At 52.0% G+C, this 26,425-nt stretch overlaps 1 protein-coding gene across 1 annotated transcript in view; it reads right to left on the bottom strand.

Annotated features, from left to right (window-relative positions):
* The window catches only part of FRMD6 (FERM domain containing 6), a 160,496-nt gene extending 134,734 nt beyond the window's left edge, over positions 1-25,762 (bottom strand). Inside the window, exon 1 of the mRNA XM_077324048.1 lies at positions 25,523-25,762. The gene's annotated coding sequence lies outside the window, so the exon portion shown is untranslated. The remainder of the gene's footprint in view (positions 1-25,522) is intronic.
* Positions 25,763-26,425: the final 663 nt, after the last annotated feature.

Here is a 26,425-nt window from a genome sequence, read left to right as displayed (position 1 = left end):
CAGGCAGACCCTGGAGATCTCCTGGAATTACAGCTGAGCTGCAGACTGTGGGTCTCCAGGGTCTTAAGATGAGGTCTTCCCTATCACCTTCTGCCTGGCCCTTTAAACTCGAATCTGAGACCTTTTCCATACCATAAATGGTCCATTAAAGCCAGTATTGCCTGCTCAGCTGTTCTCCAAGATCTCAAGCAGAGGCCTTTCCCATCACTGACAGCCTGATCCCTTTACCTGGAGACACCGGGAATCAAACCTGCCACCTTCTGCCTTCCAAGCAGAGGCTCTTCCACTGAATCACAGCTGCTCTCCATAGGCAGAGGAAGCTGCTTTATACTGAGTCAAGACCCGTGGACCATCAAGCTCTATATTGGTCCTTCAAGCTCCATCTTATCCCTGGCTCTTTAAACTCAAATCTGAGACCTTCTGCATACCATAAATGTACACCTTTGATCCATTAAAGTCAGTATTGCCTGTTCAGGCTGGCAACAGCTCCCCAGGGTCTCAGGCAGACTCTTCCCATCCCCTGGTCCTTTCAACTGGAGATGCCGGGGACTGAACCTGGGACCTTCCGCATGCCAAACAGAGGCTCTTCTACTGAGCCACATCCTCTCCCTAATAAATATGAATACAGGAAGTTGTTTAGAGTAGGTCAGCTCATCCGTCTTTTCCATCACCCCTTTGAGGGCTGAATCTGCACGGAGCTTTTATTCCAATCCCAGGTCAATTTAATCCCTGGCGTTTACATTGAATGCGATTTCCAATTTGATTTTGGGCAATTTAAATTGTCCCTCTGCAACAAGCATGACTGATCCAGAGTGACCCGACCTTTCCCCCACAATATCCTAGAGTGGATATAACCCTCAATATTTGAAAAATCAGCATGAGAAACCATGCAGCTCTCAGCTGGTTCTGAGCCACCCTTTAACTGGTCTTTCTAACTGGAGATGCCGGGGATTGAACATGAGACCTTCTGCATGCCAAGCAGAGGCTCTTCCACTGTGACCCACTCCCTCCCTAATAAATATGAACACAGGAAGCTGCTTCTAGTACGTCAGCTCATTGGTCTATCCAGGTCAGTCTTCCCCATCCCCTCCTGCCTGGTATTTAACTGGAGATGCTGGGGATTGAACTTGGGACCTTCCGTGTGCCAAGCTGGCGCTCTTCCACTGAACCAGGGCCACTCCCCAATCAGGTCCTGTTCACCCAATGGGTGACAGCCAGGAGTGGGACTCGAGGCAAGGCAAGTGTGTGTTTTGAGACCTCTCTTAACCCTGCCCATGCCCAGAGGAGTCCCACGGGGCAGCGGCCCAAGGGGTAGGAAGTGCTGCATTCCCAGGCAGGCAGCTGCTCGCTCGCGGCCTCCCTTTCGTCAGACTCTCCCAGCGTGTCTTTCAGCGGCAAGCCGGGAAGATTGGCACCCTTAGCTCCGGAGGAATTTTAATACCTGCATGGTGACACGGAGGCGGCTGCCTCGAGGGGCAAACGCCTCCTCTCCGAGGAAGGACCGGCAAAGGCTGCTCCGTCGGTTTCCCTTGCCAAAAAGCACACGACGGAGGATGGATGCTTTTCGCCGGAGAGCCGCTGGCGTTTCTAAGAGATTCTGGCAGGAGCTGCTTAGAGTCAGACTCAGAATCACGCAGGGCTGGAACGGACTGGCGTGTTTGCGGTTCTGCCGAGGACAGAGCTGGAGGTCCGAGGTGGGCAATGTAGCCGACCAATATGCTGCCAGATCTCGTCTGGAGGATCAGTTTAAACCGAAACTGAACTATGGTGCACACTAGCGGGAAGAACCACTGTTTGTTATTTTATATGTTGGGGTTTCTAAGGGGGTTCTTGGTTCAGTTTGGCTTCTTGTAACACCGTTCTGGGATGCTAATAAAGAGCTGATTGAACTCTCAGCGGTCCTGAGATGTAACAGAGACCAGAAGAAGAAGAAGAAGAAGAAGAGTTGGCTCTTATATGCCACTTTTCTCTACCCAAAAGAGTCTCTAAGGGGCTCCTTCCCTTTCCTCTCCCCACAACAGAGACCCTGTGAGGGAGGGGAGGCTGAGAGAGCCCTGAGATTACTGAAGAAGAAGAAGAGTTGGTTCTTATATGCCAAATTTCTCTACCTGAAGGAGTCTCAAAGCGGCTTCCAATCGCCTTCCCTTCCCTCTCCCCACAACAGACATCCTGTGAGGGATGTGGGGCTGAGATAGCCTTGATATTCCTGCTCAGTCAGAACAGCTTTATCAGTGCTGTAGCAAGCCCAAGGTCACCCAGCTGGATTTATGTGGGGAATCAAACCTGGCTCGCCAGATTAGAAGTCTGCACTCCTAACCACTACACCAAGCTGGCCACTGAGGGCCCTCCAGTCCAGCCCCCCACCTTCCTGGGGACTTAAAAATCACACACTCTTGACAGGGGCTCATCCAGTGGCCCCCCAAAAAACTTTTAGAAGACTCCTCTACCCCGTGAGGCTGCATATTCCATTCCTGAACAGCCCTCCCCGTCAGAAAAATGCTTTCTAGTATTTAAGTGAAAGCTCCTTTCCCAGAATTTGAACCCATGACTCCTAGCGCTCTCTTAAGTTTCCGTAAACTGTTTCTTGTCCCTTCTTCAACCCTGGATGTAGTTAAACATGGCGATCCTCTCACCCCTGGCCTGCCTCTTCTCCAAGCTGTGCCTACCCAACTTTCTCGACCTCTCCTTAAGGCAGGGGTAGTCAACCTGTGGTCCTCCAGATGGTCATGGACTACAAGTCCCATGAGCCCCTGCCAGCAAATGCTGGCAGGGGCTCATGGGAATTGTAGTCCATGACCATCTGGAGGACCACAGGTTGACTGCCCCTGCCTTAAGGCATGGATTCCAACCCCTCTGCCATCCTCATAGCCTGTCTCTGATCATGCTCCAACTTGTTGAGATCCTTCTGGAACTGGGCGCAATATTTGAAATGCGGAATAAAGTGGTATTCTCACTCCCGTGCTCCTAGCAGGGCAGCCAGCGTTGCATTCACCTTCTTCGCCACCATGTCGCTCTTGGCTCATAGTCAACTTATCGTCCACCAGAACTGCTCTGTCCCTTCCGCATGGATTACTGTCAAGCCAGTGACTTGGGCTGATTCTGCACTTACCAGCATATACTCGAGCATAAGCCAACCCAAATTTTAGCCAAGGCACCTAATTTTACCACAATATCAGCAACAGTAAGTGGGATACTCACTCAAGCATAAGCCTAGGGGGCCTTTTTCAGCATTTAAAAAATGTGCTGAAAAAGTCGGCTTATACTCAAGTAATTTGTTTTTTCCACTGTGGATCCTGCAGAATTCATATCAATTTGAACTCGGGTCTTCCTCTGTCTCCCCCCCCCCATTGAAACAGAAAGTGTTCAGCACTTGATTGGGGAAGCTCAGAGAGGGGAGGGGAGCCAATCGCAGCAGGAGTCTCTTCCTTTTCTTGAACGGAGGGGGGAGGATTGGAGCCAGCAGAGGAGAGGGAAATAACAAGAGGCAAATCTCTGCTGAGAGAAGTTAGGGCTTCTGGAGCACAGTCACTTTAAGGAAAGCCTTGCAACTGAGAATCAGAAGTCTTTGAACTGACGCTCTGGCCAATCACAAAAGTTTGCTTTGCTCCAAGGCATGGCGAAGGGAGTTAATTTTTAAAAAAAGCAAAAGTCCACTCCAGGGTATCTCCAGGGAAAGGTAGGGTCACCACAAATCAATCATTGCATGTGGCAGCCCAAAATCACCCAAAATCAAAAAGCACCCAAAATCAAAGTGGAAATCGAATTCAGTATAGACTGCAGGGACTTAGTCGAGCTGGGAGTGGGTAAAAAGCTCTGTGTAGTCTATGCCCTGGTTAGAGAGGGCAGGCTGTGTTTTCTAGGAGGCCTCGTGGGGACGGTCAGGATATTAAATGGTCCAGGAACAAGCTCAGTCTGGCTGCTTGGCTGAGACCCAGCCAGAGGGGACCATGGTGGGAACTCATACATGACCGGCAGAAAGTGCCTTTTACTGAATCAGACCCAGGGTCCATCAAGGTCAGTATTGTCTACTCTGACTGGCAGCCGCTTTCCTGGATCTCAGTAGAACAAGGGAAGGAACGCACACCGTATGAGTGAAACAAAGAGAAATACTGTGTGGCAGAAATTGCTAATGACTATAAACATCAAAGAACAAACTTGTTACGTAGAATTTCCTCTTTTGTATCGACTGCTAATCTGTGGAATGGTTTGTTAATTGATGAACTGAACTCAACTGAAGGAGGTACACCCCAAAAGGTTTTCCAATCTTTTTTCTTCAAACAAGCTCTGTGACAAGTCTGTTGTTTGATGTTTATTGTAATTAGCAATTTCTGCTACACAGTATTTTTCCAGGATCTCAGGCCGAGGTCTCTGCCATCAACTCCTTCTTGGCCCCTCCCTAATCAATATGAATACAAGAAGCTGCTTGTGCTAAATTGGATCATTGGTCTATCCAGGGCTGATTCTGCACTTACTATTTCCCCCCACTGTGGATCCTGCTGAATTCAGATCAATTTGAACGCAGGTCTTCCCCTCCAAATTGAAACAGAAAGCCTTCTGCACTTGATTGGGGAAGCTCAGAGGGGGGAGTGGAGCACTGGTCAAGAAGTTGAACTACTTTTCCTGAACTGGCAGGGCGGGGGGGGGGGTAGGGTTCGGGAGAAGTCCAGTCACTATTGTTTATTTCTTCCCTTTTGACTCCCGAGCCAGCAGCAGCCTCTAAGAGAATGAGGCAAATCTCTGCTGAGAAAAGTATGGGCTTCTGGAGCGCAGTCACTTTAAAACAGGGAGGGAGGACTTACGACCGGGAACCAGGAAGTCTTTGAATTGACACCCTGGCCAATCAGGAAGATTGCTTTGCCACGGCAGCATTGCAGGCAAGCAGCAGGAAGTTAATCTGCAAAAAGCAGAAATCTACACTTATAATGGTGGTGTTTTTTCAAATATCGTGGACCTTCTGCATGCCGAGCACATTTGTTACCTCTGAGCCACGACCCTTGTTCCATCAGCCTGGCAGCAGGGTGTGGAAGATGCTGTTGGTTAGGGGGACATCCCTGCCACCTTTAACCCCCCTTCCCTTGAGAGGGTGAAAGGAGCACACGTGCACATGCTGTGGATCACGGTGCCTTGTGCCTTGCACACCCTGTGGTGCCACACCGGGATGACTACACAAACACACGCTCACACCCAATTTGCCAGGCAGATGTCCTGCCATTCAGCCACCGCCCTTGCCCGTGTCCTGCCCCTCCTCTGCTCCTGTCAACCTTGTTGAAGCCGAGGAACTCTGGTAGCACTGCCTGCTCTGCAGGGACTTGTGTCGTGACACTTGTTGTTGCCAAAAGTCCTCCCAGGCAGCAGCCCCCAAGGGACTCATCTGGATAAGGGCCAGGGGGCCTGGATTCCCTGCAGAGACCAGACCACCTCCTGAACACTGAGTCAAGAAATCTGAGGCTGTCTGCATAACGTACCTGCATTCAGCTAATGTGCTGGGGGTGTCCAAATTCTGCCAAGCAGAAGCAGGGTCCGAATGGACAAAAGGTAACAGGGCTTTCTACAGAGAGTGATTCAAATGTGGAATGCATTGCCAGAGGACGTCTGTAGTAGAATGGCTACTAGCCATGGGGACCTCCATGTTTCCAGGAGAGAAAAGTAGGGGGAGGCCTTGGCCTCTCTGCCCTGCTATTGGCCCTCCAGAGGAACTGGCTGGCCCCTGTGTGAGACAGGAGGCTGGACGATGGACCCCTGGTCTGACCCAGCAGGGCTCCCCTGATGTCCTTAGGAAGGCCTCGGCCTCTCTGCTTGTTGCTGACCCTCCAGAGGAACTGGCTGGCCCCTGTGTGAGACAGGAGGCTGGACAGGATAGACCCCTGGTCTGATCCAGCAGGGCTCCCCTGATGTCCTTAGGAAGGCCTCGGCCTCTCTGCCCTGTTGCTGGCCCTCCAGAGGGACTGGCTGGCCCCTGTGTGAGACAGGAGGCTGGACAGGATAGACCCCTGGTCTGATCCAGCAGGGCTCTCCTGATGTCCTTAGGAAGGCCTCAGCCTCTCTGCCCTGTTGCTGGCCCTCCAGAGGAACTGGCTGGCCCCTGTGTGAGACAGGAGGCTGGACTGGAGGGACCCCTGGTCTGACCCAGCAGGGCTCTCCTGATGTCCTTAGGAAGGCCTCGGCCTCTCTGCCCTGTTGCTGGCCCTCCAGAGGAACTGGCTGGCCCCTGTGTGAGACAGGAGGCTGGACTGGATGGACCCCTGGTCTGACCCAGCAGGGCTCTCCTGATGTTCTTAGGATGGCCTCAGCCTCTCTGCCCTGTTGTTGGCCCTCCAGGGGAACTGGCTGGCCCCTGTGTGAGACAGGAGGCTGGACTGGAGGGACCCCTGGTCTGACCCAGCAGGGCTCTCCTGATGTCCTTAGGAAGGCCTCGGCCTCTCTGCCCTGTTGCTGGCCCTCCAGAGGAACTGGCTGGCCCCTGTGTGAGACAGGAGGCTGGACTGGATGGACCCCTGGTCTGACCCAGCAGGGCTCTCCTGATGTTCTTAGGATGGCCTCAGCCTCTCTGCCCTGTTGTTGGCCCTCCAGGGGAACTGGCTGGCCCCTGTGTGAGACTGGAGGCTGGACTGGAGGGACCCCTGGTCTGACCCAGCAGGGCTCTCCTGATGTCCTTAGGAAGGCCTCAGCCTCTCTGCCCTGTTGTTGGCCCTCCAGGGGAACTGGCTGGCCCCTGTGTGAGACAGGAGTCTGGACTGGAGGGACCCCTGGTCTGGCCCAGCAGGGCTCTCCTGATGTCCTTAGGAAGGCCTCAGCCTCTCTGCCCTGTTGCTGGCCCTCCAGGGGAACTGCCTGGCCACTGTGTGAGACAGGAGGCTGGACTGGAGGGACCCCTGGTCTGACCCAGCAGGGCTCTCCTGATGTCCTTAGGAAGGCCTCAGCCTCTCTGCCCTGTTGTTGGCCCTCCAGGGGAACTGGCTGGCCCCTGTGTGAGACAGGAGGCTGGACTGGAGGGACCCCTGGTCTGACCCAGCAGGGCTCTCCTGATGTCCTTAGGAAGGCCTCGGCCTCTCTGCCCTGTTGCTGGCCCTCCAGGGGAACTGGCTGGCCCCCGTGTGAGACAGGAGGCTGGACTGGATGGACCCCTGGTCTGACCCAGCAGGGCTCTCCTGATGCTCTTAGGAAGGCCTCGGCCTCTCTGCCCTATTGCTGGCCCTCCAGGGGAACTGGCTGGCCCCTGTGTGAGGCAGGAGGCTGGACTGGAGGGACCCCTGGTCTGACCCAGCAGGGCTCTCCTGATGTCCTTAGGAAGGCCTCGGCCTCTCTGCCCTGTTGCTGGCCCTCCAGAGGAACTGCCTGGCCCCTGTGTGAGACAGGAGGCTGGACTGGATAGACCCCTGGTCTGACCCAGCAGGGCTCTCCTGATGTCCTTAGGAAGGCCTCGGCCTCTCTGCCCTGTTGCTGGCCCTCCAGGGGAACTGCCTGGCCACTGTGTGAGACAGGATGCACTGTGTGAGACACAATCCAGCACTTACTGTCATAGTTATGCGTAACCTCGGTCCCTGAAATTTTGTGATCGGCCCCGCCTCCTGTTGCAGCCATTTTGTGGCTGGCTCCGCCTCCTTAGGCGGCCATTTTGTGGTTGGCTCTGCTTCTCGTGTCAGCCGTTTTGGGGCTGTACCCACCCTCCTGTGTCAGAATTCCAAAAGGGCCCACAGGCTCAAAATATTTAGATACCCTTGCTATAGAGCAACAAAGCCTACAATTGGTGGAAAACGTATTCGCCTGTCCCCCTACATGGCTTGGTACCCAGGCAGGCCTATGCATATAATAGCCATGCTAAAAGCTTGCTTAATAAAGAAGAAAAGCTGGGTCAGAAGTTGCATTCTTTCCCCAATAACCCATGCTGTGTTCCTTCTAAAAGGCAGTGCTGATGATCCCCTTGTCTGAACAGTCCTTGACAGGTGTCTGTCAAACCTTCCTCCGAAAGCCCCTGCAGGCTGTTCTAGCACCACCTCTCCTGGGAGGGCATTCCTTCACGGAAGGCCCTTTATAATTAGAAAACCTTCCTCATGGCCCGGTATCAATTATCTTCCTGTCATTTCAAATGCAGAGTGGGAATGCACTTAATTAAAAAGTCTTTAGAGATCCGCAGCGGGATATTTCCGGGTAACAAGCAGATTCCAGCCACAGCGCAGAGAATGCCGGCGAGACCACGCCTGAAATTCAAGAACGGCTTGCACAAAACACGCTCACTGATTCCCTAGTCTAAAGGACCCCTTATTTCCCTGCCCTGTTGTCAGTGATTCTAAAGCTGGGGGCCGGAAGCCCTTTCAGGGTCAAATGACCCTTTCACAGGGGTCGCGGCAGGGTGAGCACCTTGGCCATACACACAACAGCCTTGCGGGGTAGATTGAGATAGAGCGTTCGTCTGTCTGGAGCAGCGGAACAGAGTGAAATGGGCATGGTGGGACAAGAGGCAGAACTGAACTGAGAAACCCCAGGGAAAATTAAAACAATTTATATACAATCCTGAACAATGGATCTTCACACCATGGGTCAGTTTAATATCTGTGAAAGAACAATTGCTTAATTTTATGGTTGGGGGTCACCACAACATGAGGAACTGTATTCAAGGGTCATGGCATTAGGAAGGTGGAGAAACACTGGGCTAAGTACAGCCAACAAATCTTTGAAGCATGAGGGCTTCGGGCACTAAATGGGTTTCGACTGTAACGAAACGGTCAGAAAGGGGCTATCACGCCCACACCCTCCGATCAGGCACCAGGGGGTACTCCGGAGGCAGAGGACCCTCTAGTGCAGGGGTAGTCAACCTGTGGTCCCTGCCGGCAGGGGCTCGTGGGAATTGTAGTCCATGGACATCTGGAGGACCACAGGTTGACTACCCCTGCTCTAGGGGGCTATCTCTGACCCGGAGCTGCCTGATCACGCAGGGAATGAGCAACTTGGGACAGCCTGACTGGAACCCTGACTGGAACCCAGCTTAACTACATTAAACCCCTGGACAAGGCAGCAACCAGCCCAGAAGACTCACTAGGGGAGCAGCACCGAAGGCCACAAGCCAAGACCCCTGCAAGCCCTGGGCATTTGCCGAGCAGCAGTGAAGGCAAAGGCCATCTACCTTGACAGCTGCCCGAAGATCAGCACGCTTGGCAGCTTACTGTCAAGGTAGATGCGGTCCAGCTGCCGCTCCTTCCTCTGACTGCAGGCCGTTTGGCTGAGGGCTGCTCTACCCGGTTCTGGCTATTTCAGCAAAGCCTTGAGGCAAAGCTCTTTGGGTCAACGCGTGCGTTACCCTGCCTGTCTCCCGGGACTCCTGTTCCAGTTCGCCATGGTGAAGCTCTGTTCTTACTCTGGCTCTTTAACCTCGGGCTCATCTGAAGTTCCCGCTCTGGCTCTTTGACTCTTTTGGCCTGGCTTCAACTCCGTTCTGTATTCCGGTTCGTGTCTTGCCTTTGTCCTGCTCTCTCTGTTTTTTTTTGCTCCCTACCCTGCATTCCTGTGAACTTTCTCGGGACTCCTGAATTCCCGGACTGGACTCTGAACTTTAGGCAAGTTTTCTGCTCTGGCAGAACCACCCGGCCATCCAGGTTCAGCCCGGCAGGGCAGCACATTGGCATTCGACGCAGGACAGGGAATGTGGCCTATACAACTGCATTGCTGTCATGGAAAGCATGTTCCACTTCCATAAAGGAAGCCACAACCCTCAGTTTGCAAAATCTGGCCAAAGTTATTAGTGAGAGGACTACGGAGGGGCATGAATGGCAAAAATGAACCAATTATTGAACCACAAAAACGTATGAACTGGGAAGGTGGTTCGCGATCCAATCCAGTTTGAGAGCCACTTAAAGGTTAATCCCCTGCTTTCTGCTCCCGGCAGGTTTTCGTAGGGGAGTAGAAAGCAGGGGTTTCCAAGCAGCTGGCTGCTGAACTAAACTGAATGAATGGCCCCAAGTCTTTTAGCCCCTGCTTTCTGCTCCCAGCAGCTTTTCATGGGGAGTAGGAAGCAGGGGTTTTCAAGCAACTTCAAGCTCTTCACAAACTGCACCGAAATTCATGGACGTTCGTGGAGATTCTTCAGTTTGCGAACATTGCAAACTATGAAAAAAATCATGATGGACTTTTAGTTCACCAGCCAGTTTGTGCCCATCCCTAGAAAGAACATTTTGGATGTCTTTTATTCACAGGGGCGCTGTGAATTGGAAGTGGTGTGATGGCACTTTACACACACGTGTAGTTTCTACACCACAATGCAGCATGTTTACAAACTTGTGCTTGCTTTCAGCTCTGTGTTTTCTGTTTTTTTTTCAGATTTCTGTGGTCCAAACCCCACTGGATACCCAATCCTGTTGATCAAATGTGACTCACACTATATACACTTGAGTCTCAGTAAAAAAGGCAGACTATATGTAACCACATCATCATCATCCATCAAGATCATCATGTTGATGACAGCCATCAATTTAAACAAAGTCCAACATCACAGTAAGAGAAAATAAGGGAGGCGATGCTGGCTTAGCCTCCAGTTCCACACTCAACAGCAGAGCCAGAACTCCAGAACCCCTCCCACTGTGGCCCCCAAGAACCAAAAAGACACAGCATCACTGGCCAAAACATTAGAACATAGGAAAAGTCAAGTTGCATTAAGCCAAAGGCTGATCCAGTCCAACATTCTGTGTCACACAGTGTCCAAAACCCAGGGGCCATCAGGAGGTCCACCAACAGGGCCAGAACTCTCAAAGCCCCCCTACTGTGCCCCTCCTAAGCACCAAGAAGGCAAGGCATCCCTGCCCCAGAGTCCCCAGGCTCAGACTCTGCCCTGCCCAACCTCCTTAGCTAGTTCTTCTTTCAGTGGCAGACAATCCCCATGCAGAGCTGGGGTCCTGTCCTGCTGTCAGGGTCAATAGGGCGACGTGCTCCAGGCTTCCCCAAGTGCTGAGAGGTTTTGGTGTAGTCCCACTTGGAGCTATCTGCCTTTGGATGAGGGGGCCTTGGAGACTGCGTGATCCTAACTTTTGCTTTCCTTGCAAGTACACACCAACAGTTTGTCTGAAGCTAGTAGGCATTCCTTCAGCAGATCTCCAGAGAGCAAGCCTGGACCAGAAGGAGAAGGAGAAGGAGAAGGAGAAGGAGGAGGGAGTGGAGGAGGAGAAGGAGAAGGAGAAGGAGGAGGAGGATGACGAGAAGGAGGAGAAGGAGGAGGAGGAGGAGGCTCAAAGCGGCTTCCAGTTGCCTTCCCTTTCCTCTCCCCACAACAGACACCCTACGAGAGAGGTAAGGCTGAGAGAGCTCTGAGATTACTGAAGAAGAAGAAGAGTTGGTTCTTATATGCTGCTTTTCTCTACCCGAAGGAGGCTCAAAGAGGCTTACAATCCCCTTCCCTTTCCTCTCCCCACAACAGCCACCCTGTGGGGTGGGTGAGGCTGTGAGCCCTGATATCCCTGCTCGGTCAGAACAGCTTTATCAGCGCCGTGGCGAGCCCAAGGTCACCCAGCTGTCTGCATGTGGGGGAGCAGGAAATCAAACCTGGCATGCCAGATTAGAAGTCTGCACTCCTAACCACTACACCAAACTGGCTAAGAGCCCTGCTGGGTCAGACCAGGGATGCTGATAGACCTCCCTTCCACGAATCTACCCAATGCCCTTTTAAAGCCATCTGTGTCCCTGGCCATCATCACATTGCCCCGCAGTGAATTCCACATTTCAATCTCTCTGTGTAAAGTTGTATTCCCTTTTCTCTGTCATGAATGTACTGCCCCTCCGCTTCATTGTATGCCCTCAATATATTTTGGGACAGCCGATGATGTTGATTGCATGGTAGAGTGTCTGCTTGGCATGCGGAAGTTCCCAAGTTCAATGCCTGGCATGCCCAGGTGAAAAGGACAAGGCAATAGTTAGTAATATTAATGTTATAGTCAGTTATACGTAATGTTTCATTTATAGTTTTCAGTTCTATGTAAACCGTCCTGAGCCTTCAGGGAGGGTGGTATATAAATGTGAATGAATGAATGAATGAAATCTTTAACAGCGCGTCACTGTTAAATAAAAGGCTAAAGCCTAAGTGGGCGGAGAGTGGGCGGGGCTGGTCCGGGTGAGGGCCCAATCGGAAGGTGCTCACCAGGACAGGCGAGTTCTAGCCAGTCGCGCCTTACAATTGGGCCCTCACCAGGACAGTCCAGAAAGCGATGGGGAAGCGGCACCACGGCGTGAATATAGAAGGAGGTCTTCACCCCGGGCCCAGGGCCTTGAAAGAGGAGGAGGCCTTCCCCCCAGGCCCAAAAGGCCTCTCCCCTCTTTCTAGCACCTGTTGTATTTAAAAGTAAAACGGGCTTTGAATCCAGTAAGTAAATAAATAAATAAATAAATAAAATAAGGAAAGACCTCAGTCTGTAATGCTGCTACCAGTCTGAGTGGACAATACTGACCTTGATGGACAAAGGGTCAGATTCAGCATATGGCAGCTGGTGTGTTTATTTGGGCTGGCTATAGGCTCCTGCCTGGTCCTCTGTAACTGGAGATACCAGGGATTGAACTTGGGACCTTCTGCATGCCAAACAGATGCTCAGCCACTGAGCCACAGCCCCCCTGGGACAACTCCACGTCGGCAGAGTTTAGCTTTCCAAAGAGGTTAGCTTTGCAGAACACCAGGTGGCTTAAAAGACTAAAATAGTTCTATTAAGAAGAGAAAGAACTAGGTAAAGAAAGAGGAGAGACCAAACTAACTGTCTAACTGTTTCTGCAGTTATTCTCCCGGCAAGCGAGGAGGAAGGGTGCTCCAAGGAGCAAGACATCTTCGGTTGAGCCAATCAGGACACAGGTGGAGATAACTTGAAAAATACCAGGAGGTTCCTGATCTAACTATACAAAATGCACATCTCCAGTGCCCCCTATAGGATATTCCTCATATCCTTTTGAATCATGCATAACCCAACAGACTCCATATTGGAAATATAAATACCAGGAAGGAGCATAGGAGCAGCGACAGCATCAACAAAGAAGTCAGCCATGACTCATGAAAGCTCCTTCCTTGCCACAAATGTTGTTCGTCTTTAAGGTGCTCCTGGACTCTGCCTCTTTTCTACGGCTCCAGACAGACACAGCCACCCACCGAGAACAAAAGCAATCACATAGCTGAACCCAACTGGCTTTTTCCTGTTTGGATAATAATAATAAGGCGACGATAGTTTTTACACCCTGCTTTTCACTGCCCAAAAAAGTCTCATAGAATCAAAGAATATCAAAAGGGACCTCCTGGGTCATCTAGTCCAACCCCCAGCACTATGCAGGACACTCCCAACCCTCTCGCTCCTCCACTGTCACCTGCCACCCCCTTGAGCCTTCACAGAATCAGCCTCTCCGTCAGATGAAGATCCAGCCTCTGCTTAAAAATCTCCAAAGATGGAGAACCAACCACCTCCCGAGAAAGGTTGTCTCAAAGCAGCTTACAATCGCCTTCCCTTTCCTCTCCCCACAACAGACACCCTGTGAGGGAGGGGAGGCTGAGAGAGCCCTGATACTACTGCTCTGTGAGAACAGATCTATCAGGACTGTGACTAGCCCAAGATCACCCAGCTGGCTGCAGGTGGGGGAAGAGTGGGGAATCAAACCAGCTTGCCAAATTAGAAGCCGCCGCTCTTAACCACGATGCTAAACTGAACTGCTGCACCAGTCCATGGACCCCACAAAACTCATCCTTTCTGTTTCTAGGGAAGAGTTGGAAGCTCAGGTCACCAAAGCTCCTAAAGGACACTGCAAAGCTGGAACAAGATGGTGAGGGGGCTGCTGCCCCTTCCCTAAGAGGAAAGGCCGGGGTGTCTGGGACTTGGCAGTTTAGAGAACACATGACTAAGATGGGGAGAGGGGGAGAATCATAGAATCATAGAGTTGCAAGGGGCCACACAGGCCATCTAGTCCAACCCCCTGCTCAGAATCAGAACCACAGAATCATAGAGTTGGAAGGGGCCATACAGGTCATCTAGTCCCACCCCCTGCTCAACGCAGGATCAGCCCTAAGCATCCTAAAGCATCCAAGATTAGTGTGTATCCAACCTTTGCTTGAAGACTGCCAGTGAGGGGGAGCTCACCACCTCCTTAGGCAGCCTATTCCACTGCTGAACTACTCTGACTGTGAACATTTTTTCCCTGATATCTAGGAGGTTTATCAGTTGGGCATGCAGTGAAGAGAGTGGACAAGGAGAATTTTTTCTCCCTCTCCCAAAATACTAGAACTGGGTGGACCCCTGGTCTGACCCAGCAGGGCTCTTCTGATGTACTTATTTTGTTAGATACCTGGAGATTGGGGGGGGGGGGGGAGATAAATGCCAACCTCTAAATTAGCCATTTTCTTTGGGGGATCTAATCTCTCATCTGGAGATCAATTGTACTAGCAGGAGATCTCCAGCCAGCCCCTGGAGGTTGGCCACCTTGTTCCTGGGTAAGTCCTGTACCAGCAAGGCCAGTGAAAACAACCACCCTGCAAACAGCTTCTTTCAGCCGGCGTCTGCTGCTGAGCAGACAATCCGGACTGACTCGACGCCTTCCAAATGGACACACCCAGACTCCTTCTTACTTCCTTTGTGAATGGCCCACATTTTCAGAAAGTGCCCAAACCGCACCACAAGCCGGGTTGAAGTCTGTGGAGAACTGTGCCCACATTTCTCAATAGGGCAACCCCACAATAATTAGACCTCTATTTTCCGCTAAAAGGGAGGCTGCAGCCGAGAAATCAGGAAGGAGACCGGGAAGGGCGCAGAGAAAGAGCTAGAAAAGATCCCAAGGCGTCAGGATGTGGGTGGCCAAGAAAACTCATGCCATGGTACCCATTACTGTGTGAAAGCCAGGCAATGAGGAAAGCTGGCAAGAACAAAGTTGATTCGATATGTGGAGTTGGACACTGTGGGCCACCAAAAAGTACGCTCTGGGTCAAATCAAACCTGAAGTCTCCGTTGAAGCTGGAATGAATTTTGTCACACCATGAGAAGGCACTAGAAAGGACAATTTACTCTGGTTTGGCCTCACTTGGAATACTTGGGGGAGCTTGGTCTGTTTAGCCTGGAGAGGAGACGACTGAGAGGGGATCTGCTAACCATCTTCAGGTATTTAAAAGGCTGCCATGTAGTGGATGGAGCAGAGTTGTTCTCTCTTGCCCTGGAGGGACGGACCAGAATGAATGGGATTAAATTAATTCAAAAGAAATTCCGTCTAAACATCCGGAAGAAGTTCCTGACAGTTAGAGCTGTTCTTCAGTGGAACAGGCTTCCTCAGAAGGTGGTGGGTTCTCTATCTTTGGAGATTTTTAAACAGAGGCTGGAGAGCCATCTGACGGAGAGGCTGATTCTGTGAAGGCTCAAGGGGTGGCAGGTGACAGTGGATGAGCGAGAGGGTTGTGAGTGTCCTGCATAGTGCAGGGGGTTGGACTAGATGACCCATGAGGTCCCTTCCAACTCTGTGTTTCTATGAAAAGGGGAATGCTGCAGGAAAAGGCGAAGACACAATGTGAGAGTTGTGAGTTTCCTGCTTTCTGCAGGGGCTTGGACAAGATGACCCTGGAGACCCCGCGAACTCTATGACTCGATGATTTGATGAGGCGGACGGCCCCGATCAAGGAATGCACGCCCCTTGGTTTGCAGGACCTGACCTAGGCTGTGAATGAGAGGAGGCATTCAAGGATCGAGGAGAGTTTTACAGATTGTGTCGACTGCCAAAAACCAAGCCTGAACTCTCCCTAGAAGTTAAATGTTTGATGATCAGCACCCCTGAATCATCTTGTTGGGGGTTATCATCATGGACCCCTATGCTGGAACATCAGGGTTTGGGTATAGACGGGTTGAAAATTGAGGAAGCCGCCATCTGTTTGTTGTATGGGGTTTTATGGGGGTTTTAGATTGTGAACTTATTGTTTTCTCTTGTGAACGGCCCTGAGACGGCTTTGCCGGGAGTGGCGGTATATAAATTCTAAAATAAATAATAAATTAATAATGAATAAAATGACTAAAGTGAGGCTGTCGTACTTTGGTCACACTGTGAGTCACGGGAAAAGACAATAATGCCGGGAAAAGTTGGAAAACACAGCATGAGATGTTTTGACTCACCATCATCAAAATTTTATTTATAGCCTGCCCTTCCCCTAGGGCTCAGGGCGGGCAACAGCATCTTCTAAAACAGCAGAAGAATGTTACAACACCTTATATCTTAAAAATGTAAGGGATTCCTTCAGACAGTCCTAAGCGCTTCTGTTCTTGTAGCGGGAGGGGGGATAGATCGAATATTCAGGCCCAGTTGTAATTCGGCTAGTGTTTTGAACAGGGAGGCCACGATTTCAGCACTTTGGACCTCAGCCGTGGGCATGGTGGAACAGCCAAGGAAGCTTCAGTCCTTCATCATGCATGCAGGGGTGGTCAAACTGTGGCTCTCCAGCCCTGGAGCTCATGGCAATTGTAGTCCATGGACCACTGGAGAGCCTCAGTTTGGCTGCCCTTGGCAGGGGCTCATGGCAATTGTAGTCCATGGACCACTGGAGAGCCTCAGTTTGGCTGCCCTTGGCAGGGGCTCATGGCAATTGTAGTCCATGGACCACTGGAGAGCCACAATTTGGCTGCCCTTGGCAGGGGCTCATGGCAATTGTAGTCCACGGAGAACCTCAGTTTGGCTGCCCTTGGCAGGGGCTCATGGGAATTGTAGTCCATGGACCTCTGGAGAGCCTCAGTTTGGCTGCCCTTGGCAGGGGGTTATGGCAATTGTAGTCCATGGACCTTTGGAGAGCCTCAGTTTGGCCACCCCTGATCAATAAAGTCACCACAAATCGATTTAAGACAGCACTCACTGCTCACACACACATATACACACACACACATATTTCCTAGGGCTGCTGTAAGTCTCACACAACCTGACAATACACCATCTACACAAAGGATCTGGTTTGCATCCATTTGCTACTCATTGCAAAATTTCATCTTGTTGTTTCCAAATCCCCCCCCCCTCTAGATTTCAACTCCTTATTCCCAAGGGTAAATTACTAGCGGCCCGATCCGGAGAAAGCCTTACCTGGGAGTCGCCCCCATTGAACAGACCCGCTTGGGAAGACCCGCCTGGCCAATCCAGCACCCAACCATGTAGGTGTCGTTCTTCTGAAAGCCGGTCTGACTTAACCTTCCCCCAGCGCTTTAGAACACCAAAGCTGTTCCTTTCCTCCTCCTAATCCTGAGCCAGCCTTAATTGGGGATGCGGTCAAAATTCAAGGCTGCCAATCAAACGAGGCACATTTATTAGAGCTGCATTCCTGCTACGCCTTTAAAGTGCTCGGAGCGACGTTGGCCAGGGCGTCAGGCCCAGAGGCGGCAGGCCGGCTCTGCAAGCAGGTTGCAACTACTGAGCCTGCAGAAAATCTCTGGTTCTGTCCCTGGCAAGTCTCAGGGCCTGAGTAAGGCCTCCCTTTGTCTGAGAGGCTCAGCTGGATGGGCCACCTGTGGAGGGCAGCCTCATGGGTTCATGTGAGCAACTCTGCTACGCTTCCACACCTGCTGAATATTACGCATTCAATCGGTTGCTGATGTACTGAAGAAGAAGAAGAAGAAGAAGAAGAAGAGTTGGTTTGCTTTTCTCTACCCGAAAGAGTCTCAAAGCGGCTTACATTCGCATTCCCTTCCCTCTGCCTACAACAGACACCCTGTGAGGGAGGGGAGGCTGAGAGAGCCCTGATATTACTGAAGAAGAAGAGTTGGTTCTTATATGCTGCTTTTCTCTACTTGAAGGAGGCTCAAAGTGGCTTACAGTCGCCTTCCCTTTCCTCTCCCCACAACAGACACCCTGTGAGGGAGGGGAGGCTGAGAGAGCCCTGATATTACTGAAGAAGAAGAGTTGGTTCTTATATGCTGCTTTTCTCTACTTGAAGGAGGCTCAAAGTGGCTTACAGTCGCCTTCCCTTTCCTCTCCCCACAACAGACACCCTGTGAGGGAGGGGAGGCTGAGAGAGCACTGATATTACTGAAGAAGAGTTGGTTCTTATATGCTGCTTTTCTCTACTTGAAGGAGGCTCAAAGTGGCTTACAGTCGCCTTCCCTTTCCTCTCCCCACAACAGACACCCTGTGAGGGAGGGGAGGCTGAGAGAGCCCTGATATTACTGAAGAAGAAGAGTTGGTTCTTATATGCTGCTTTTCTCTACTTGAAGGAGGCTCAAAGTGGCTTACAGTCGCCTTCCCTTTCCTCTCCCCACAACAGACACCCTGTGAGGGAGGGGAGGCTGAGAGAGCCCTGATATTACTGAAGAAGAAGAGTTGGTTCTTATATGCTGCTTTTCTCTACTTGAAGGAGGCTCAAAGTGGCTTACAGTCGCCTTCCCTTTCCTCTCCCCACAACAGACACCCTGTGAGGGAGGGGAGGCTGAGAGAGCACTGATATTACTGAAGAAGAAGAGTTGGTTCTTATATGCTGCTTTTCTCTACTTGAAGGAGGCTCAAAGTGGCTTACAGTCGCCTTCCCTTTCCTCTCCCCACAACAGACACCCTGTGAGGGAGGGGAGGTTGAGAGAGCCCTGATATTACTGAAGAAGAAGAGTTGGTTCTTATATGCTGCTTTTCTCTACTTGAAGGAGGCTCAAAGTGGCTTACAGTCGCCTTCCCTTTCCTCTCCCCACAACAGACACCCTGTGAGGGAGGGGAGGCTGAGAGAGCACTGATATTACTGAAGAAGAAGAGTTGGTTCTTATATGCTGCTTTTCTCTACTTGAAGGAGTCTCAAAGCGGCCTTCCCTTTCCTCTCCCCACAACAGACACCCTGTGAGGGAGGGGAGGCTGAGAGAGCCCTGATATTACTGAAGAAGAAGAAGTTGGTTCTTAGATGCTGATTTTCTCTCCCAGAAGAAGAAGAGTTGGTTCTTATATGCCGCTTTTCTCTACTCAAAGGAGTCTCAGAGCAGCTTCCCTTTCCTCTCCTGACAACCTGTGAGGCAGGTGGGGCTAACAGAGCCCTGATATTCCTGCTCAGTCATTTGCATGGGGTATTTTGCCATTTCAAGCAGGAAATGTGTATTATTCAGGGAGACTCACTTTTACACACCCAATAATGCACTTTCAACCCACATTCAATGCACTTTAGCAATCATTCGCAAGTAGATTTTGCTATTTCACGCAGTAAAAGTTCATTATTCAGACTCACATGCTGAATCATGCACTTCCAATCCACATTCAATGTACTTTGGCAATTGTTTGCCGGTTTTTGCTGTTTGCTGTTTGCTGCTGGATTGAAAGTTCATTCTCCAGCAGGTGTGGAAGTACACGCTTCTGTCCTTGACTCTCCAACTAAGAAGCTACCAGAAAGCCGGAACTTTAGGGGGCCAGATGCCCTCATGTCCCCTGCCAAGCTAATGACTGTAGTACTGCCTTCTGACCATGACTGGTGGGGGCGCTAAAGAGTGACCATTCTTCCCACTAGCAAGTTCCTGGAGCGCCATAGCAGGAAAGTTGGCTATAGAGACCCTGGTTTGCGATCCTATGACCCCATAGGGCAGCGGTCCTATGCTTTGTGTTACAACTTTGGGGAAAATTGTTTATTTCTGGCATCGCCTGCAGGCTTGTCAGCCTGTTTGTTGCTCCAAGATGTGAGCCGTTTTTTTAAAAGACGTTCCTGTCCCCAGGAACAAGGAAGAGGGAGGTGGGGGGAGGGAGGGACGAGGCAGGCACCTTTAGCCCTTCTAAGCCTCCATACCAGGGGTAGTCAAACTGCGGCCCTCCAGACGTCCATGGACTACAATTCCCAGAAGCCCCTGCCAGCGAATGACTACCCCTGCTCCATACCGTCCCTCTGCTGGTGGCTCTCCCTTACTTCGCGATAAATAGGCTGGGGAATCCACTTTATGCAGTTCTCCAACTAGCACTTTAAAATGGAGGATGGTGCTGGCCGGTTACTGCCCAGATGCTGTATGTTGACGACGACATATGGAGGGGCCGGAACATAACGACTACGTAAAGTATGCATTTCACTACATTTAACGGGTGCGTAAATGCCCATAGGGTAGCCAGCTCTGAGTTGGGAAATACCTGGAGATTTTGGGCGGGATCCTGAAGAGGAGTGGAGGGATTTTACCGAGCTCTGATGCCACAGACTCCACCTTCAAAGTGGCCATTTTCTCCAGGCCATGCCTGGAGATCCGTCACCATCCCTTGAGATATCCCTCCACTACCTGGAGGTTGGCAACCATACCCTGGCCTGAGGATGTATCCAGGCCTAAGACTCCCCCAGACGGACCCTGCGGGTTGAGAAACTGCAGGCAGTTCAGACAAGTCGGAAACCTGAAATGATGAAGGGTTCGTCTCCAGCAGCGGCCTTCCCAAGCCGGCAATTAGGGGTGGCTCCGGCACGCAGCTCAGCCGGGAGAACAGGAATCGGCTCCAGACATCCGACAGGCCGGGATCCCGTCAAAGAACTTTTCTGCAGCTTTAGGTTTGCCGGGATCCTGCCCGGGAGCTGTCTGAACGGGACACGGCATACCTGCATGCACCAGCACCTTTCACAGGTACAACTATCAAGCCAGGTACACCTTATCTTTATGCATCACATTCTTATTATCCAAACAGATTAATTTTCTTGGGGGGAAACAGTGCATTGGCAGGTGCTCTACGGCAGGGGTAGTCAACCTGTGGTCCTCCAGAGGTCCATGGACTACAATTCCCATGAGCCCCTGCCAGCATTTGCTGGCAGGGGCTCATGGGAATTGTAGTCCATGAACCTCTGGAGGATCCCAGGTTGACTTCCCCTGCTCTACGGCATCACACCCCACTGATGCCCCTCCTCACAAACCCCTCCCTTCTCAGTTTCCACAACCTAAACCTGTGGTGGCCAAACTGTGACTCTCCAGATCTCCATGGACTACGATTCCCATGAGCCCCTGCCGGCTCATGGGAATCGTATTCCATGGACATCTCGAGCACCACAGTTTGGCCACCCCGGCAGCTCCAAACTTATAGCTGGCTACCCCATCCGTTTTCCCTTTAACCGACCCTGTGTCTCTCTCAATACCCTCCCTACTTGTTGAAGCACGTTCATTTCTCATTAAACTTTTAAAGTTCTTTCCCCTTCCCCCCATCTTCTTCTTGTGACTTGACCGCATCCTGTTTTTCTAGATCCCTGAGACTCCGTGGAGTGTGTGTCCAGCTCTCGGCCCTGGCTGTGGGTGGTCCCTTTTGGCACCCTTCGACCTCCACACTGGTGCCAGCCAACTGGCTCGTGGTTCGCCTGATCATTCCCTTGCTAGCTCTTCTTTGATTCTCATGCCCAGCCTTTAAATAAAGGGCCAGCCATCGGAGCCTCTACTGCAGGGGTAGTCAACCTGTGGTCCTCCGGAGGTCCATGGACTACAATTCCCATGAGCCCCTGCCAGCGAACGCTGGCAGGGGCTCATGGGAATTGAAGTCCATGGACATCTGGAGGATCACAGGTTGACTACCCCTGCTCTACAGGAAGGCTAATGGGCATTTTGCCCCTATATAAGAACCGAAAAGAAGCCATGTTGGATCAGGCTGGTGGTCCCTCTCGTCCAACACTCTGTGTCCGACAGTGGCCCACCCAGGGGCCCTCAGGAGGTCTGTCATTGCACCCAGAACCCCATAAACCCTCCCGTACTTGCCCCGCAAGCACCAGCAAGACAGAGCATCCCTGCCCCTGACATACAGACATAACAGAAGTTCCTCCCTTGCTACAAAGCTTTCAGGTGCTGCCGGACTCTGAGGAAGCGAGCCATGATGCATGAAAGCTTACCCTGCCCCGAATCCTGTCCTTAAGGTGCTCTCGGACTCAGGTTCTTTTCTGCTGCTGCAGATAGACTAACAGGGTGACCCATCTTGTTCCGACTCCAAGGAGGACACCCCATATACTCGTACAGAATAGGAAGCCAATAGGAAGCCATTTGCCTTGTAGAGAATCTCTCCTCTCTCCAAGATATAAGGACTGACTAGATGTATGTGAAGAAGTGGCTCATGAAAACTGATAGAATCAGAGTTGGAAGGGATCTCCAAAGATTAAGAACCCACCCCCTCCCGAGGAAGCCTGTTCCACTGAGGAACCGCTCTAACTGTCAGGAACTTCTTCCGGAGGTTTAGGTGGTATTTAGAATCATAGAATCATAGAGTTGGTAGGGACCTCCTGGGTCATCTAATCCGACCCCCGGCACTATGCAGGACACTCCCAACCCTCTCGCTCATCCACTGTCACCTGCCACCCCCCTGAACCTCCACAAAATCAGCCTCTCTGTCAGAGGGCTCTCCAGCCTGTGTTTAAAAATCTCCAAGGATGGAGAACCCACCACCTCCCCAGGAAGCCTGTTCCACTGAGAAACCGCTCTAACTGTCACGAACTTCTTCCAGAGGTGGAGATGGAATTTAGAATCATAGAATCCTAGAGTTGGAAGGGACCTCCTGGGTCATCTAGTCCAACCCCCTGCACTATGCAGGACACTCACATCCCAATCGCTCATCTACTGTCACCTGCCATCCCCTTGAGCCTTCACAAAATCAGCCTCTCCGTCAGATGGCTCTCCAGCCTCTGCTTAAAAATTTCCAAAGACGGAGAACCCACCAAATCCTGAGGAAGCCTGTAACACTGAGAAACCACTCTAACTGTCAGGAACTTCTTCCGGATGTTTAGACGGAAATTCTTTTGCATTAATTTCATCCCATGGGTTCCGGTCCATCCCTCTGGGGCAAGAGAGAACAACTCTGCTCCATCCTCTATATGGCAGCCTTTTAAATTCTTGAAGATGGTTATCAGATCCCCTCTCAGTCGTCTCCTCTCCAGGCTAAACAGACCAAGCTCCCCCAACCTTTCCTCCTACGTCTTGGTCTCCAAACCCCTCAGCACCCTTGTTGCCCTCCTCTGGACACGCTCCACTTTCAGGGGCTCCTGGACTCTGGCTTTTTTCCATTGCTACAAACAGACTAACACGGCTATCCACCTTGTGGATTAGGACTTAACATATTCCTGCTCATATCTTTTGATTATAAATCAATTACCTTTCGATATGAGCAGGGGTAGTCAAACTGCGGCCCTCCAGATGTCCATGGAGCGAATGCTGGCAGGGGCTCCTGGGAATTGTAGTCCATGGACATCTGGAGGGCCGCAGTTTGACTATCCCTGGATATGAGTATAGAGCTTTGACACTCAAAAACCTATACTCCCCACATTCTGTTAGCCTCTCAGGTGTTCCTGGACCCAAATCTAGCTGTTCGTCTCTCTGCAGATGAGCATGGCTGTCCTCGGAAGCGACTTTCACTTAAAAGTGGCAAAATGTGGTGCAAAAGGTTGATCTCTCGTCATGACAGGAGCCCCTTCCACAACGCTTTGCTTTGCCCTGGGTCTGATGAAAACCACGTCCAGAGCTCAGAACGACTTTGGCATCAGCAAACAAGCTCGAGCCCCATCAGTTTTGGAACAGACTCCCCCAATACCGAATATGTTTGTTTTCGGAAGCGGATTGTCATTTCTGGATCCTGTGGTTTTCCCAACAAGGGCACCCATTGTAAAAAATGATGTGAATAGGCTTTCGTGGGCTTACCTACAGATGGCAGCCTCCAGGTGGGGCCTGGGGAGCCCCACAATTATCATCTCCAGACTGCAGAGATCAGAAAAGGGCTGCTTGGGAGGGGGGACTCAGGGATGCCATCCTCCAGGTGGGGCCTGGGGATGCCCTGGAATGACAGCTCCTCTCCAGACTGCAGAAATCAGTTTCCCTGGAGAAAAGGGCTGCTTGGGAGGGGGGACTCAGGGATGCCAGCCTCCAGGTGGGGCCTGGGGATGCCCTGGAATGACAGCTCCTCTCCAGACTGCAGAGATCAGTTCCCCTGGAGGAAAGGGCTGCTTGGGAGGGGGGACTCAGGGATGCCAGCCTCCAGGTGGGGCCTGGGGATGCCCTGGAATGACAGCTCCTCTCCAGACTGTAGATATCAGTTCCCCTGGAGGAAAGGGCTGCTTGGGAGGGGGGACTCAGGGATGCCAGCCTCCAGGTGGGGCCTGGGGATGCCCTGGAATGACAGCTCCTCTCCAGACTGTAGATATCAGTTCCCCTGGAGGAAAGGGCTGCTTGGGAGGGGGACTCAGGGATGCCAGCCTCCAGGTGGGACCTGGAGATCCCCTGGAATGACAGCTCCTCTCCAGACTGCAGAGATCAGTTCCCCTGGAGAAAAGGGCTGCTTGGGAGGGGGGACTCAGGGATGCCAGCCTCCAGGTGGGGCCTGGGGATCCCCTGGAATGACAGCTCCTCTCCAGACTGCAGAGATCAGTTCCCCTGGAGGAAAGGGCTGCTTGGGAGGGGGGACTCAGGGACGCCAGCCTCCAGGTGGGGCCTGGGGATGCCCTGGAAGGACAGCTCCTCTCCAGACTGCAGAGATCAGTTCCCCTGGAGGAAAGGGCTGCTTGGGAGGGGGGATTCAGGGATGCCATCCTCCAGGTGGGGCCTGGGGATCCCCTGGAATGACAGCTCCTCTCCAGACTGCAGAGATCAGTTCCCCTGGAGAAAAGGGCTGCTTGGGAGGGGGGACTCAGGGATGCCAGCCTCCAGGTGGGGCCTGGGGATCCCCTGGAAGGACAGCTCCTCTCCAGACTGCAGAGATCAGGTCCCCTGGAGGAAAGGGCTGCTTGGGAGGGGGGACTCAGGGATGCCAGCCTCCAGGTGGGGCCTGGGGATCCCCTGGAATCAGCTCCTCTCCAGACTGCAGAGATCAGTTCCCCTGGAGGAAAGGCCTGCTTGGGAGGGGGGACTCAGGGATGCCAGCCTCCAGGTGGGGCCTGGGGATCCCGTGGAATGACAGCTCCTCTCCAGACTGCAGAGATCAGTTCCCCTGGAGAAAAAGGCTGCTTGGGAGGGGGGACTCAGGGATTCCAGCCTCCAGGTGGGGCCTGGGGATCCCCTGTAAGGACAGCTCCTCTCCAGACTGCAGAGATCAGCAACCCAATGACCCCACATCTCCTGCCTGAAACCAGAGGGGGGGGGATGTAGCCGTCCATGCCTACTTCTGTGGCCTAGAAGGAGCATTACCCTGCAAGGCAAAAGATCATCCAGCTTTTGCACGGCAATGAAAGACAAATAACTCAAGTTCTTTTTACAAAATTTGGCTTAGGGGAGAGAATTATGACACCTCCTCTCCCTCAAGTCACAGATTGAGTCTGGCCGTCGTTCATCAATGAGTCAGGGGGGGAAGCACAATCATCCTTGGAAGAAGGATTTACATATGACAAGAGGGACGGGAAACCCATTTGAATACAGTTTTGGAAAACAGCAACATCAAAAGCAATGCCGGGAAGATTCATGCCTGGATCACTGAGCAAGCGATCCATGTTCTGATCTTCTTGACTGGACCACCCACTCGGAAACCCATTCCACCAACCACGAGGATCAAACTCGCAGCCCCAGAACCTGGAATAATCCCTCAACGCAATCCTTGCTCCGTTCCCAATGCTAGAAACCGGCATTTGAGCTTAACATTGGATCGAGCCATTCAATTCCTTCCCGTCGTATTGAAAAAGTTGCTTTCTTACCTGGTGCCGGAGAGGTTCAAGCGCTGGGCCTCCTAGATGGCTCCCTATTTAATTCCAGACTGGGTGGTGCGTCAGGGGTCCCAACGAGGCCAGGAAAAGGAAACCGTCCCCGAGCGCGTTCAAACGGTATCCTCTCGGTCCGATCCGGGACGGTGGCCAGATGGTCAGAACGGGAGCCGCGTGGGACTCCGCGGATTTTGGCCACCTCTTCCCACCTTCGCTGCTCATGAAGCGTCACGTGACGTGTTACTCACTGGGAGGATTTCACTACGATTAAGTGAAGACCTAGCCCTTTTCTTGATGAGCTTCCAGATTCTCACCGGACAAGTTCTTACCTGCTGCTAGGCAGGGAGCGTGCATGAGTCTTGAAGAAGAAAGAGAAGGGTGCAGGGGGGGGGGGGACTTCTTCAGGCCGAGTTATTGTCTACGGAGCTGATTTGGGGGTTTAGCTCCACTTCAGTTGACCGTGACCCTGTCCGAGGCTTTAGACCGCCCAGCAACGAGGGAAGGAGCCCGTAGGCTTCCAAGTCAAGCTTGACCAAGAATCCGCAGGAGCGCATAGTGCGCCGGGGGAAAGTTTTGCTTCCTGCAATGTGGATCGGCTGGTTGTTGGCAGCTTGCAGTCAAGCCACGACTCGTCTCCCCCCCCCCCCCCCCCGACTCCTCTCCCGAAAAGGAAGGAGAAGCTAGGATTATGGAGACATGAAGGAATGTGGTTTGTTTAGTTAGGAGCCCAGCTCGTGGGGAAGGCCCGACGATGACAGATCCTCCATCGCGGTTCCTTCATGTCTAATACCCCGGGATAGCGCCTTCAATGCAAGCCCCCCTCTCGGAGATCAAGAACCGCAGGCATCGGCCTAGACGGCTATTTGCTCGCTAATTTCTCGAGCATTAAACAATTAG

This window comes from Paroedura picta, chromosome 2 (genome assembly GCF_049243985.1).
Source record: "Paroedura picta isolate Pp20150507F chromosome 2, Ppicta_v3.0, whole genome shotgun sequence".
Lineage (NCBI taxonomy): Eukaryota > Metazoa > Chordata > Lepidosauria > Squamata > Gekkonidae > Paroedura > Paroedura picta.
This window is presented reverse-complemented; position numbering and strand designations above follow the sequence as displayed.